Source organism: Canis lupus, chromosome 13, assembly GCF_011100685.1.
Source record: "Canis lupus familiaris isolate Mischka breed German Shepherd chromosome 13, alternate assembly UU_Cfam_GSD_1.0, whole genome shotgun sequence".
Lineage (NCBI taxonomy): Eukaryota > Metazoa > Chordata > Mammalia > Carnivora > Canidae > Canis > Canis lupus.
In genome coordinates, this window is record NC_049234.1 from 6,502,149 (window position 1) to 6,513,608 (window position 11,460).

Consider the following 11,460-nt stretch of genomic DNA (forward strand, 5'->3'; position numbering starts at 1 on the left):
CCTGTTTTGTTTTTTTAGGTGTTAAAGGGAATGTAAGAAAGTTTACCTCTAAAAGATCATTAATTATGAAGTCACTCTTTTTTTAAGTTCAGTGGGGTCAACAATGCAAACATAAATGCAGTAGCATTTTTATCTGTAGTTGCTGTAAAAGAGTTTTTAAAACTTGGTGATATGACTTGGAATTAAAAGAGTAGTTCTTATATTTTCCACTTCTGGTAACTTTCTAAAGTGGCTTGTTTGTAAAATTGTGGGGTAAGAAAAACTATGAGGTTTAATATATACCACAATATTGTTTAAACAGACAAACAATTTTGAGTTTTTCTATTAATTGTAATTAGAGACCTTAATGGTAAATATAATTGTATCAGCTCAATTACAAGGAGTGTAGCATCTCTTTGGATTTCACATAAGAGAACAGTGTTCATTGTAGACATCATAAGGTTACCAGTAATTGTAATTAAAATTCAAATATAGACGTAGAAAATATGGTCTGACTTGTGTCATGTACTATTTAAATTGGTGCTATTAAATTGTGAAAGAAAACAATACAATTAGATGTTCTACCTCGGATTTTTACATTATGCTAATTTAAAATCTTATTCTGTATTTAAGGGTTAAGACAAAGATGTATACATTGATTTGTTTTGGGTTAATTGTGAGCCTAAATGAAGATATTCTTTGATTATAGCAATTGTCTAGCCTATATGTAGTAGTGTAAATTCACTTTGTGGTACAGTTCAGGTAACTCACTTCTAGTCATGAGCTTTTCAAAGCTTCTCATCTGTGTTATTTCTGTTGTTTGAGGACTATTTTTGGACTAATGAGCTCTTCCTTTACGTGACAAAAACAAAGAAATGACACACTAATTAGCCCATTTTGCTATTGGTTATCATCAGTGGACAAAGTTTTTGAGAGAATAAGACCAAGGTAGTATGTTTGCTAAAATGGGGTATTTGGGACTAGATGTATGAATTTCTAGTATGGATATTTTTGCCTTCCTACATAGCTAAGGCAAATCAAGAGTGGGCCTATTTGCATTTTGATCAATCCCCACTTTTCAATATGTAACTTTTGCTGAAAAAGTATATTAAATAAACAAAGCCATTTTACTCATTCCACATTCTTTATTTTTCACATTTCAAGAAAACACTTGCCCGATACTTTCCTTCAAAATAATGCAATGTATATTCAAGTTTTAAGTAAAGTGATATATATAGAGAGGAAGTTTTTGGTTTTTGGCTAAATCATGTGAAGTATCTAAAATTAGGTGTGTCTGGGAATAAAATATACTTTTCAGGAATCCTCTTTAATGCAATCTTTTTTGACTAAAAAGCGGGAGGTATATGGTCACTCTGGAGCTCTTAGGCTCCAAATCATGTCCCCTAGGAGTTTTTGTTACTTTCCTAGCTCCAAAGGACTAGCAGGACATTTCAGGTATTTTTGAAACCCTGCCTAATTCAACAGCTGCCACTGGGTAAAATTATCAGTTCATTCACTCACCAAATGAATAACAGCAAAAGTCCGTTGCTTCAGTCACCAGAGAATGTGTTTCCACCATAGATAAAAGGGTAAGTATGTATTATCATTCAATAAGGTTACATTTTTAAAAGCTGAAATGCAATTAAATTAATAAGCTCAGACATGGCAATATTTGGCATTCTAGAAAGAACTATCTCTTTAAAGGTATTAGCATAAAGATAGCACATTTGTTTATTATGCTTCCAAATCAGCTCCTAGTATCTCTGCCACAGGTAACAATTGACTTTTCAGGCTTCAAGTTAATAGCCTTGTCTCTTGCTTGTAGGGATCAATATTAGTATTAATTAATCACCATTATCGGCACTAGGATCTGGTTCTATTTGTTGTTACATCAGCAAAATATCAATATAGAAAGTGGACTCTCTGATCGTCATGGCAACTTCATCTCTTGGGTCAAAGAAAGTTTATCTTATCTGTGCATAGAGAGTGGCAAACTGTTTAGGGATCTAGTTTGAACTCTAAGAACATTGATTTAGTTTTTGTTTGCGAATAGAGGCTGAATTCCAATCACAAGGGATAGGTAAGATTTAAATATTAATGCCGAGAGGCTTGTCTGAGAGGGTGTCATACCATTACTGTCAGACTGTCTGTTTGAGATGACAAAAAGGTAGAGAAGAATTGTCTAGTCAGGATTATTTAAAGCTTTAGTAATTTGTGCTTTGGCAAATACTTCTAAACATGAATATATGATAATTACCAGGTCGATTGGTTTTGGTCAAGATTTCAGATGTTAAAATAAGAGCCTGTTATTTTTTCTCTTTCATCCCTTCTTTCCTGGTCCATTACTATACTGTCCACTACCTTAAAAAAGTACTTTTGAGGACTACTTATGCCTCAGGATGGGTGTGAGATCACCAGTCGCCTGTCTGAAACCAAGAGTTTTGCTATGGATTTTCAGTTCTAAGGAAGAAATTTATCTGGGAATATTTTAATACTAGATATTCTTTGTTAGTAAGGGAAATCCTACAGCACTAAGCTAATAGGATAGATGTCTTTGAAAAATGTTTGCAAAGATAATAAAAGATCATAAGTTGCTAAAGTCAGGAAACAAAATATGTGCTGTTTTGTTGATATTATCAAAATACGGTGATCAATGAAAATGAGCATTTTCCCCCCTAAATCACATGTTGGAAATTCATCTCATTTTTCTTAAAAATTATGATAAAGAATAAAACTGGATTTAGAAATATTAGAAACAGTGCCTGCAATACTCCAGAGTAGGCACTAACTAAACTTGTAGTCACTGAATAAATAAATATGTTTGTGTAAGGGGAACCCGTATATGTCTCTCATGATTTTGGGGGCTTTAAGCAAAAATGTCAAGTGCCTGGTGCCATTATTTGTTCCAGGCATTGTCCATATAACAGCCAGAATTCAACTCTTTGTATAGTCTGCAAGGCAATGCTAATTATCATTTAATATTTCTGGTAATATTCCCATAGATGTAATACAAGGAGTATGTTCATTAGAGGCAGTAGTATGATATCTAATATTAAATAGAACATTTCATCTGGGCATCTGCCATTGACTGCTTCGTTTTTTTGTTTTGTTTTGTTTTGTTTTGTTTTATTTGTGAAGGTGTTCCCCTTTGAATTGCTAGAAGTTGTTGAATAGTGTTAGTCTGAGATTTCTTGTACATGATTTGGCATATGGTAATGTCAGATTTATTACAAATAGCTATTACAAAGGTAGGTATGATATAATAGTTTATATGTAGGCTGTCACAAATATGTATAATTTTAGTGGCCTACCTGAAGGTTTATAGCACCTCACTTTTGTGTAGACAAAACATTTTAAAATTTTTGTTTAAATTTTAAAATATATCTGAAAATTATCTTTAAAGGAGAATTTAATTGAAGATATATTTAATGTTACTTTTCAGTTGATTTCCTTCTCAGAAAGACAAATTCTTTTGAAGATATAAGTTACTCTAATCTACATTTAGAAAATTGGTGAGCATCTCTTAGACACAGTAAAAGAGAATTTTCAACCGGTTGAAATACAACATTGCCAGTGAAAAATTTCTTATTAAGTGTGAGTTACTTGACATGGATTTTTCAGCCATAATCTCTAAAATTCTTAGTATAAGATTTGCAAACTGTTTAATCAGTTGAAGAATTAATTACAAAATTTAGAGTTATAGGCAAATATTTGTCCTTCATTGACTATTAACCTAGAACTTTTAACTTTAAATTTTCTTATTATATGTTCCTTTGCAATATAGAGTGATGGTGTCCCCTTTAACAAAGACTTGAATTTGCTCTGCTTTGGTATATTCTAAAGTTGTTGTGAGCCTGTAATGAACAGGGGATTAGAAGATTAAAAATAGTGAATTGGCAAGTCTTCAAGTCCAGCTGAGGGCCACATTCCTCTAAGTTTATACAAAAAGTAGCTAAACACCATATACTATTAAGTAGTTTTTAAAATAATGAAAATAATAAATAATAATAGTGAAGGATAATTAAATGCACTCAATGTTGTCCATTTCCCTCTTTTACTACATTTAGATTACCTCATTTTGGAAGAGTAGTTTTAAAGGTTTTCAGACAATTCAATGACAAGATCGGATTATTCATAATTCAGTGACAAAAATTTGTGTCACAGATTAATTTTAGCATATTTGGTATTCAAGAAAATTTTAAAATCTTTTTATTTCCTCCAATAGCTATGTAAAAGGAAAATTTTTTTCATGTTGCAAGTAGAAGCTTGCTTATTTCTCATATCTAGTGCTTACAAAATGTAAAATGCCATGCATGTACTGGTAAGCCTTCTTGCTTACTGTGTGAGCTGAGAAGTTCAAAGGCACTTGTTTTTTTAATAAACCCCTATGAATTCAGTGGGAATCTTTGGGAATGATGTGTTTCTCATTATGTACAAATTATTTTCATGGTGTGTATTCTCTTCCATGTCAAAATATATCACTGTAACACTTTGTGGTTTTTACAGCCCATGCTTATATTAAAGTATGTATTTATGTGGATTAATTCTGTGGTAAATTTTGTACTGCTTTAAAAACCTTTACAAAATATAGTTCAGTGAAGGTTTTGAGAGATGGATGGCATATTGATCGCATTGCCTATTAGTGAAAATCTTTTATTTGTTATGGAAGTTGTTTTGATTTTAGGAAAAATCTAAAAATGTAATCGCTTCTTGAGGAATAAAAAAGACAAGTTAAGCAAATAGACAGTTACTTGTGCTAGCATAGATTACTTTCAGCTGCAGAATACCTGTATAATTTGCTATTCTCAGTTTTGTGTTAAAATTATGTAACAGGTATTTATTTAGAATTTTGAAGTTTCTAATTCATAATTTATGTCACGATCATTTCCTTACCTATGTTGTGTATTCTATAGCATGTCATTAGAGCAGTGGGCCAGCTCACATGGGTTTGGCAACAGCACAGAAGGTTTAAACATTTTTTTCCCCTCTGAGACTCCATATAAATAGATAAGAAGGCTTTTAATTTTCTGAGTTATTTTTATTTGGGATAAAATTGTCTGAATTTGTATTGTGCACATTTATCAATTAGGTCTTCTTTCTCTTCTTGAAGTGACATCCCCAAATTCTCCTTTTGATAGCCTTTCTGCCTCCATTGTCCTCAAAATGACCACATTTTCCAATGACATTTGACCCATACCTAAGGACTTGCATATTTTGGATATTGGGTCTCCCACAGCCAAGAACAGACTCATTGTACAGGGGAAACTGACCAAGATGGGACATGTGTGAATCTGAAATATGCAAGAGTTCATTTGCAAATATATTAGGTAGCTGCTAAAAATATCATCCCACTTCTTAACAGTGTGCATCTTGGACAAACAGGCGCATATTTTGTCATCAAGTTGCTTAAGCTTCTGAAGTCAGGGCTACAACTGGGTCAGATGATAAGATGAGCACAACAGAGAAACGAAGAGCGCGTCTGATAAAACCTGATTGATTGATGTCTGGCTTCCCCACCATCACAGGCAGTTGACAGTTAGTTTGGGATCAGATGATTTGGCTTTTGCGATAGAAGATGGGGCCTGGTAGGCAAAGCCTGAAGGACAAAAAGGTCGGTTTCTGTGTAGTGTCAAGTAATGCCGAGCTCCCACAAGGTGGGACGTTATTAATATTTCATTCTTTCTTTTTTAGGTCCAGGCCCTAACATTTGATAGTCACTTAAAGGCATGAAGATTCAATCTACAAACAGAAATATGTGACTACCTTCCTGTTTTATTTGATTTAATGTTCTTATATTCTTTGTGTCATAAAGGGCAAGAGCATATGTTTATTTAATGATTATGTCATATTTTATATGGTAGTTTGCAATATATAATGACTTTTTACATATTTCTTGTAATTATGATCTTATAAGGTAAACTGTTCTAAAAATAATAACATAAACTGGCTGAGCTTAATATTTAAAAAATAAAGTTTATGGAGGGCCATAGGTTTCCTGAGGTAAAATTACAATGTAAATTAACCTAGAGTTATCAGTTCCAAGTGTTTTGTTATTACAGATTATGAGAAGCTTACATGAAAAAATATTCTGTTACACAATTTAGACATGTCAGAGTTTGGGAAACGTTGGCTGGCACATTGGTAGACCTTTATATTTTATAGGTTCATGGTAACTGCTTGGTTGTGCTATAGTTTCTGAATTCTAATCTTGCTGGTGAGGGGAATATTAGGATGTGTCTGCGTGTTTTAATCATGGACAACCCCGAATTCTTGATGGCTATTAAAATGGCCTTAAAAACATATGCTAGCTAGTTTATATGGCTAGCACAGAACAAAATTATAGATCACTTTTCTGTTAGAGCATAATTAATAATTAGGTTAAATATTCTTAGATGAAACAAGGAAGGGAAGAAAGGAAAGAAAGAAGTACAGGAGGAAAGAAAGAAAAGAAGAAATTAAAAAAGAAAGGGAAAAAGAAAAGGAAAGAAAAGAAGGAAGGGAATTAGAGTGGGTAGTTTCAGAGTAAAATCTTTTCCAGTGTTGGCCACGAAAATCAGTACGAGTGTTACAGTATTGGAATTTGGACAGCTTGGATTTGAATTTAGATTTAGGACAATTTGATAGTCTCTAGAAATCCTTTAGGATGTATCACTTTTCTCTGAGTTTTAAGGGTCAGATCTCCAGAGGACAGTTGGGTCTCAGCTAATACTGTGGGCTTAATATCAGCAAGATGAATTCTGCAAGGTGCTGTATTGCTGATAGTACAAGTGGAATACTGTATGAAGCACGTGTGCCAAAACCTGAAGTGGTACTCATAGTAAGTGATCAGAGAAGGGGGGCTGATGGCCATTTCAGCAGTGATTAGTAATACTTCCTGGAAAGGTGCTGTAAGAAAATGACTTGGACTTTTCTACATACATTCATATTGAATGAAAATCCATCTATCTATCATCTATCTATCTCTCTCTCTCTCTCTCTCTCTCTCTCTCTCTCTCTATCACCTTTCTTAGAAACAGTGAGGAATCATTATAGGTACACTTACAAAGATTTTTTATAGAAAAGATGTTTCAGGCAGAAGCATCACACCCTTAGTGAACCTGTTCTGATGGTCGTCACATCACTAATATGAATCCAGTAGTATTACTTACTACTAATAGTAATGGTTAACACTTACTACATCAGGGAAAAGAGAACACAAGTGGATTTTTCTTGTATGATTGGTGTGTAAGTCTCTAATACATTTTTTTAACCATTCAGGTAAATCTTTCATTTTAAGAAGTGTAACAGTTGACAAATGCAAATTGGTTTGATACTATGTAGGGAGATTTTCTTTTTCCCTTGAGTATCCATGAGGCTCTCTAAAGTTTATTAACTTGCTTTTCTACTCACACACCCACACAGACGATATCATAGTTTATCTAAAACTTCCTTCTCAACGCCTTTATTCCTTCAGTTTTTTGTTTCTGTTATTCTATGTGGCTTTGAATTGCACACTTCCTTTTGCCTAGGCATAAGCTGCATTTGGAAAATATCTAATTATACATTGAGGAAAATTGGAGGTGACAAATGAAAACAATGTCAGGTCATAAAAATAATTAATATCAGCAGTTCTTATAAATGGAAAGTAACAATCAGCTATTTGGTCAGCTAGACTGCAATTTTGTGATTAGTCCTATAGCTTCAGGAATCTCATTTAAGGAAGAGTAGGAGTTTGAAGATGCAGTGGCTAGACTGATTAGTCTGACATTCACTTTGATGTTTTTTCACTGTTGGTTTGGAAGTTTTTGTTTCGAAGAAAAAACAATAAGATTTTAGGTATAGGATGTTACTAAGGAAGATCTAGTACCAGTGCTCTCTATCTCTTAGGTATTACAAGAGGTGAAATAAATGTTAGCTGCACATTGTTCTTATTATCCTAGAAAGAAAAATAATTATTATATATTAATTCAAGGCTTTCAAACCTAGGATCCATAGGCTTTGAGGAGTTTATGAATATCCATACATTTTATGCAAAATTAGAGTATTAAAGAATTTTTCTGGGAAGGGGTTTTCATGAAATATTCAAGGGGCTTCACTTTAGATGGGCTTATCAAAACTTTTAAGACCACTCTAAAGAATTTCTGTATGTGTGTCAGATGATCACTAGTTACATTTTAAAATATAACCATATAAATAGGAGTTGTATTTTTATTTGTCAAGTGATTTTTTTCAAAAATATAAAATCAGGTCTATCACTTTTATGCTCTAAATCCTTCTCCAGTGGATGTCCTTTGCAATTAATTCTTGAACTTTTTGTTATGACCTCCCACATCTTCCCTGTTCCGTTCCTTGCCTTCCTGTCTCATCTGATTACCAAATATACCATCATCATGTGCCAGTTCCCTTCCCAATCCTTGTCCTGGCTGATCCCCCCAATCACCTGCATTTACCACATTCTGTTTTTACTGGTCTTCTTTCTCTTCCTTGAACGTGCCAAGCTGCTTTTCTTCCTGCGGTGTTATTTCCCTAGATTTTTTATATTGCTGACTCCTTCTTATCACCCTGCACTTCCTTCACATGTAACTCTTCAGGAAGGCCTTCCTTAACCCCTTATGGAGAGTTTTCTGGCCCCCCTACATGCCTAGTTTGCTCTCTAGCCCATTACCCTTTTATTTTCATTACACCAATGGTTATCTGAAATTATCTCCTTTATTTGTTGGTATGTTTATCTGTTTAATAGATAATTTATCACTAGATTCTAAACTCAATGGCTGTGGGATCTGGTTATGTTTCCTTATGCATCTCCAGTTGCTAGAAGATTACCTGGCGTATCGCAAACGCTCAAAGAATATTGGCTGAATGAATGAATGGACAGTTTGTAAAAATCCACATCATTTCCCGTGGCGTATCTTTTAGCAAAGCTGGTTTTGCAGTTGTTCTACCCAAGAAAAAAAAAAAAAAAGTTACCCACATGCTTTAAATTAACTCCTGTTTTTCACTTAGCAGTCATTAAATGGACATATATCAAGTATCAGTTTTTGTACTGTGTTAAACCCTGGAGAAGGGAGAATACGAAAGTGAATAAACTATAGTCTTTCCCCTCTGGTAGCACACTAGATAAGGAAGGAGAAAGTCATGATTGCTGTACACTACGATATATTCACAATAGATGGAAGTACGAGGTGTTGTGGCACCAAAATGCCCAGGCAAGTTCGGAGAAGCCTCTAGAATGAAGTCTTTCATAATCTGGATCTTGAAGGATGAGCAGGAGATCCAGTAATGATGAGGGGAATTTCATCTTGGCTGAAATCAACAGCTTGGCAGATAGCAGAAGGGCATTGAAGAAGATGATAATTTCAAGGTCCAGTGAAGAATTGTGATCAAAGATGTGTCTACATGGAAAAGAAGGGCAGAGAATGCAGCTTGAAAGCTAACTTGGAACCACATTTTTAAAGGGTTTTTGTGTGCCATGTTAAAGAACTTGAATGTATCCTTTAGGTAATTGATGGTCAGTGCAGATTTTGAAAAATAGAGCCTGCTTAGTGTATTTTGAATGTGCTTGATAATTACATGGCTGTATCTAATTGTCATTTGGTAATAGGTGAGGACAAGAAGCCTGTGAGCTGACAGTGGGTTTTAGTCGCCTTTCATTTTGCTAAATTTAACAATTATTGTTATCTCACATTCAACTTTAGTCCTTCTGTGCTACCCTCTAACTTTTAGATGTAGATTTAATAACAGCATTGACATGGACACTAAAACCATCACTCAGTGCTTTCAATAGTTGAGTAGAAATATTTTATTGAGGCGAGACAACACATGGAAAAATAAATGAACAGAACAATATCTTTTTAATTGAATCTGTTTGTGCTTGTGAGATTGTCTTTGGTAGTAGGTTTCCATTCATTCATATGCATTAGCCTACTTTTATAACTGAATATCTAGAAGGATAAATTTACTTTCAATAGTAAGTGGGCAGAGTAATTTTTACTAGGATTGCCAATTGTTGCAACCTCTTTGAAAGACAATGTGGCACTTCATAGCAATTACAATTGTACATATACTCTTGGACCCAGTGATTTCACATATTCCATGGAAACTCTCATGTGTATGCTGGCTACAGCATAGTTTGTAACAGCAAACATTAGGAATTACTTAAATGTCCATTGATAGGGAATAGGTTAAGTAAAATTATGGTATAACCATCATTGTAGTTTATGTATTATAAAGGATGGGGCCAGATGTGTCCATGTTGATATGGAAGCATCTCAAAGACTTATGAAATAAAAAACAATAATAAATAAAACCAATCAATCAGTCAGTATTGGTGTCTCCTTACTTGTTAAAAATGAAAGAATGAATGGATAGATATATATATTTGTATTTTGTCATGAAAACATCTGAAAATTATGAGAAATTATTAATGATGCTTTTCTTTGGGAATTGGGACTGGGAGTTTGGAGTAGGGCATGGATTCCCTTTCCACTGTGTGCCTTTTGATAGTTTTTACTTTTTTAACCAACTAGAATTTTAACCAGTTATAAATTAATGTCATTAATGAAAATTAACACAAGAGTAAAAGGTATCCATTGGAAGATGCATATATGATTTTCACTACCAGTGAAAGCCACTACCAGTACTGGTACTAATAAATCCTTTATGGGGAAGAGGGAGAGGGAATCAAGTGTATATTGCCACTATAATTAAGTATTAAATGGTTCATGTTCCCCTCAGTTATGTAATTGGGAGGGTAGAGATACTGTTGGGGGTTGGGAAGAAAGAATAGGAAATGGATAAAAATATTTGATACAATGTTTCAATATCTGTCTAATTCAGACATTACTGTGAGGGAGAATGGCTATAATGATAAATTTTTCTATAGTTCTTATTAAGCTTAATATGAGAATATACCAAAAGTGAGCACTCCAGTGAAGATTAAGCTCTGTTTTACTTTAGAGAAGGAGAGCACAGAGAAAAAGATTCTAAATACATTTCCTTTTAAAGTATAGTATTTCTCTCTTCTCAGCATAGGTCATGGCTATGTTATTAACCTCAGATTAATAGTGTATGATACTTTGGTTTTAGATAAAAGATCTATTCTTTAAAATTTGATGTACTATTATAGGCTCTGTTTCACAAAAAGAAGTTTATCCCCATGACATTGTTTTTCTGAGTTCAGAAATTTTGTCCTGCTCTGCTTAGAACTGTTCATTTTTAACCCATATTCAGTGTTTCACGTTTGGAATGATATTAAAATGCCTATTATTTTTCTCCAGATTATTATATGCAGATGTATTTTGGTTCTGGACCACATACATTGCTTCTTTTTGCACCTTATTAATGATTCTGCGTCCTTGAGAATCTTCCAAGCTGTCACATGTATTATTGTAGGAAGCAGCAACAGCAGCAAAAGCAGGAGCTGAACCAGTTCATGGTATAGGCTAAATCTTCAAGTTTCAGTTGGATTTAAGGATGCCTTGAAAACATACACGAAGGTCTTAA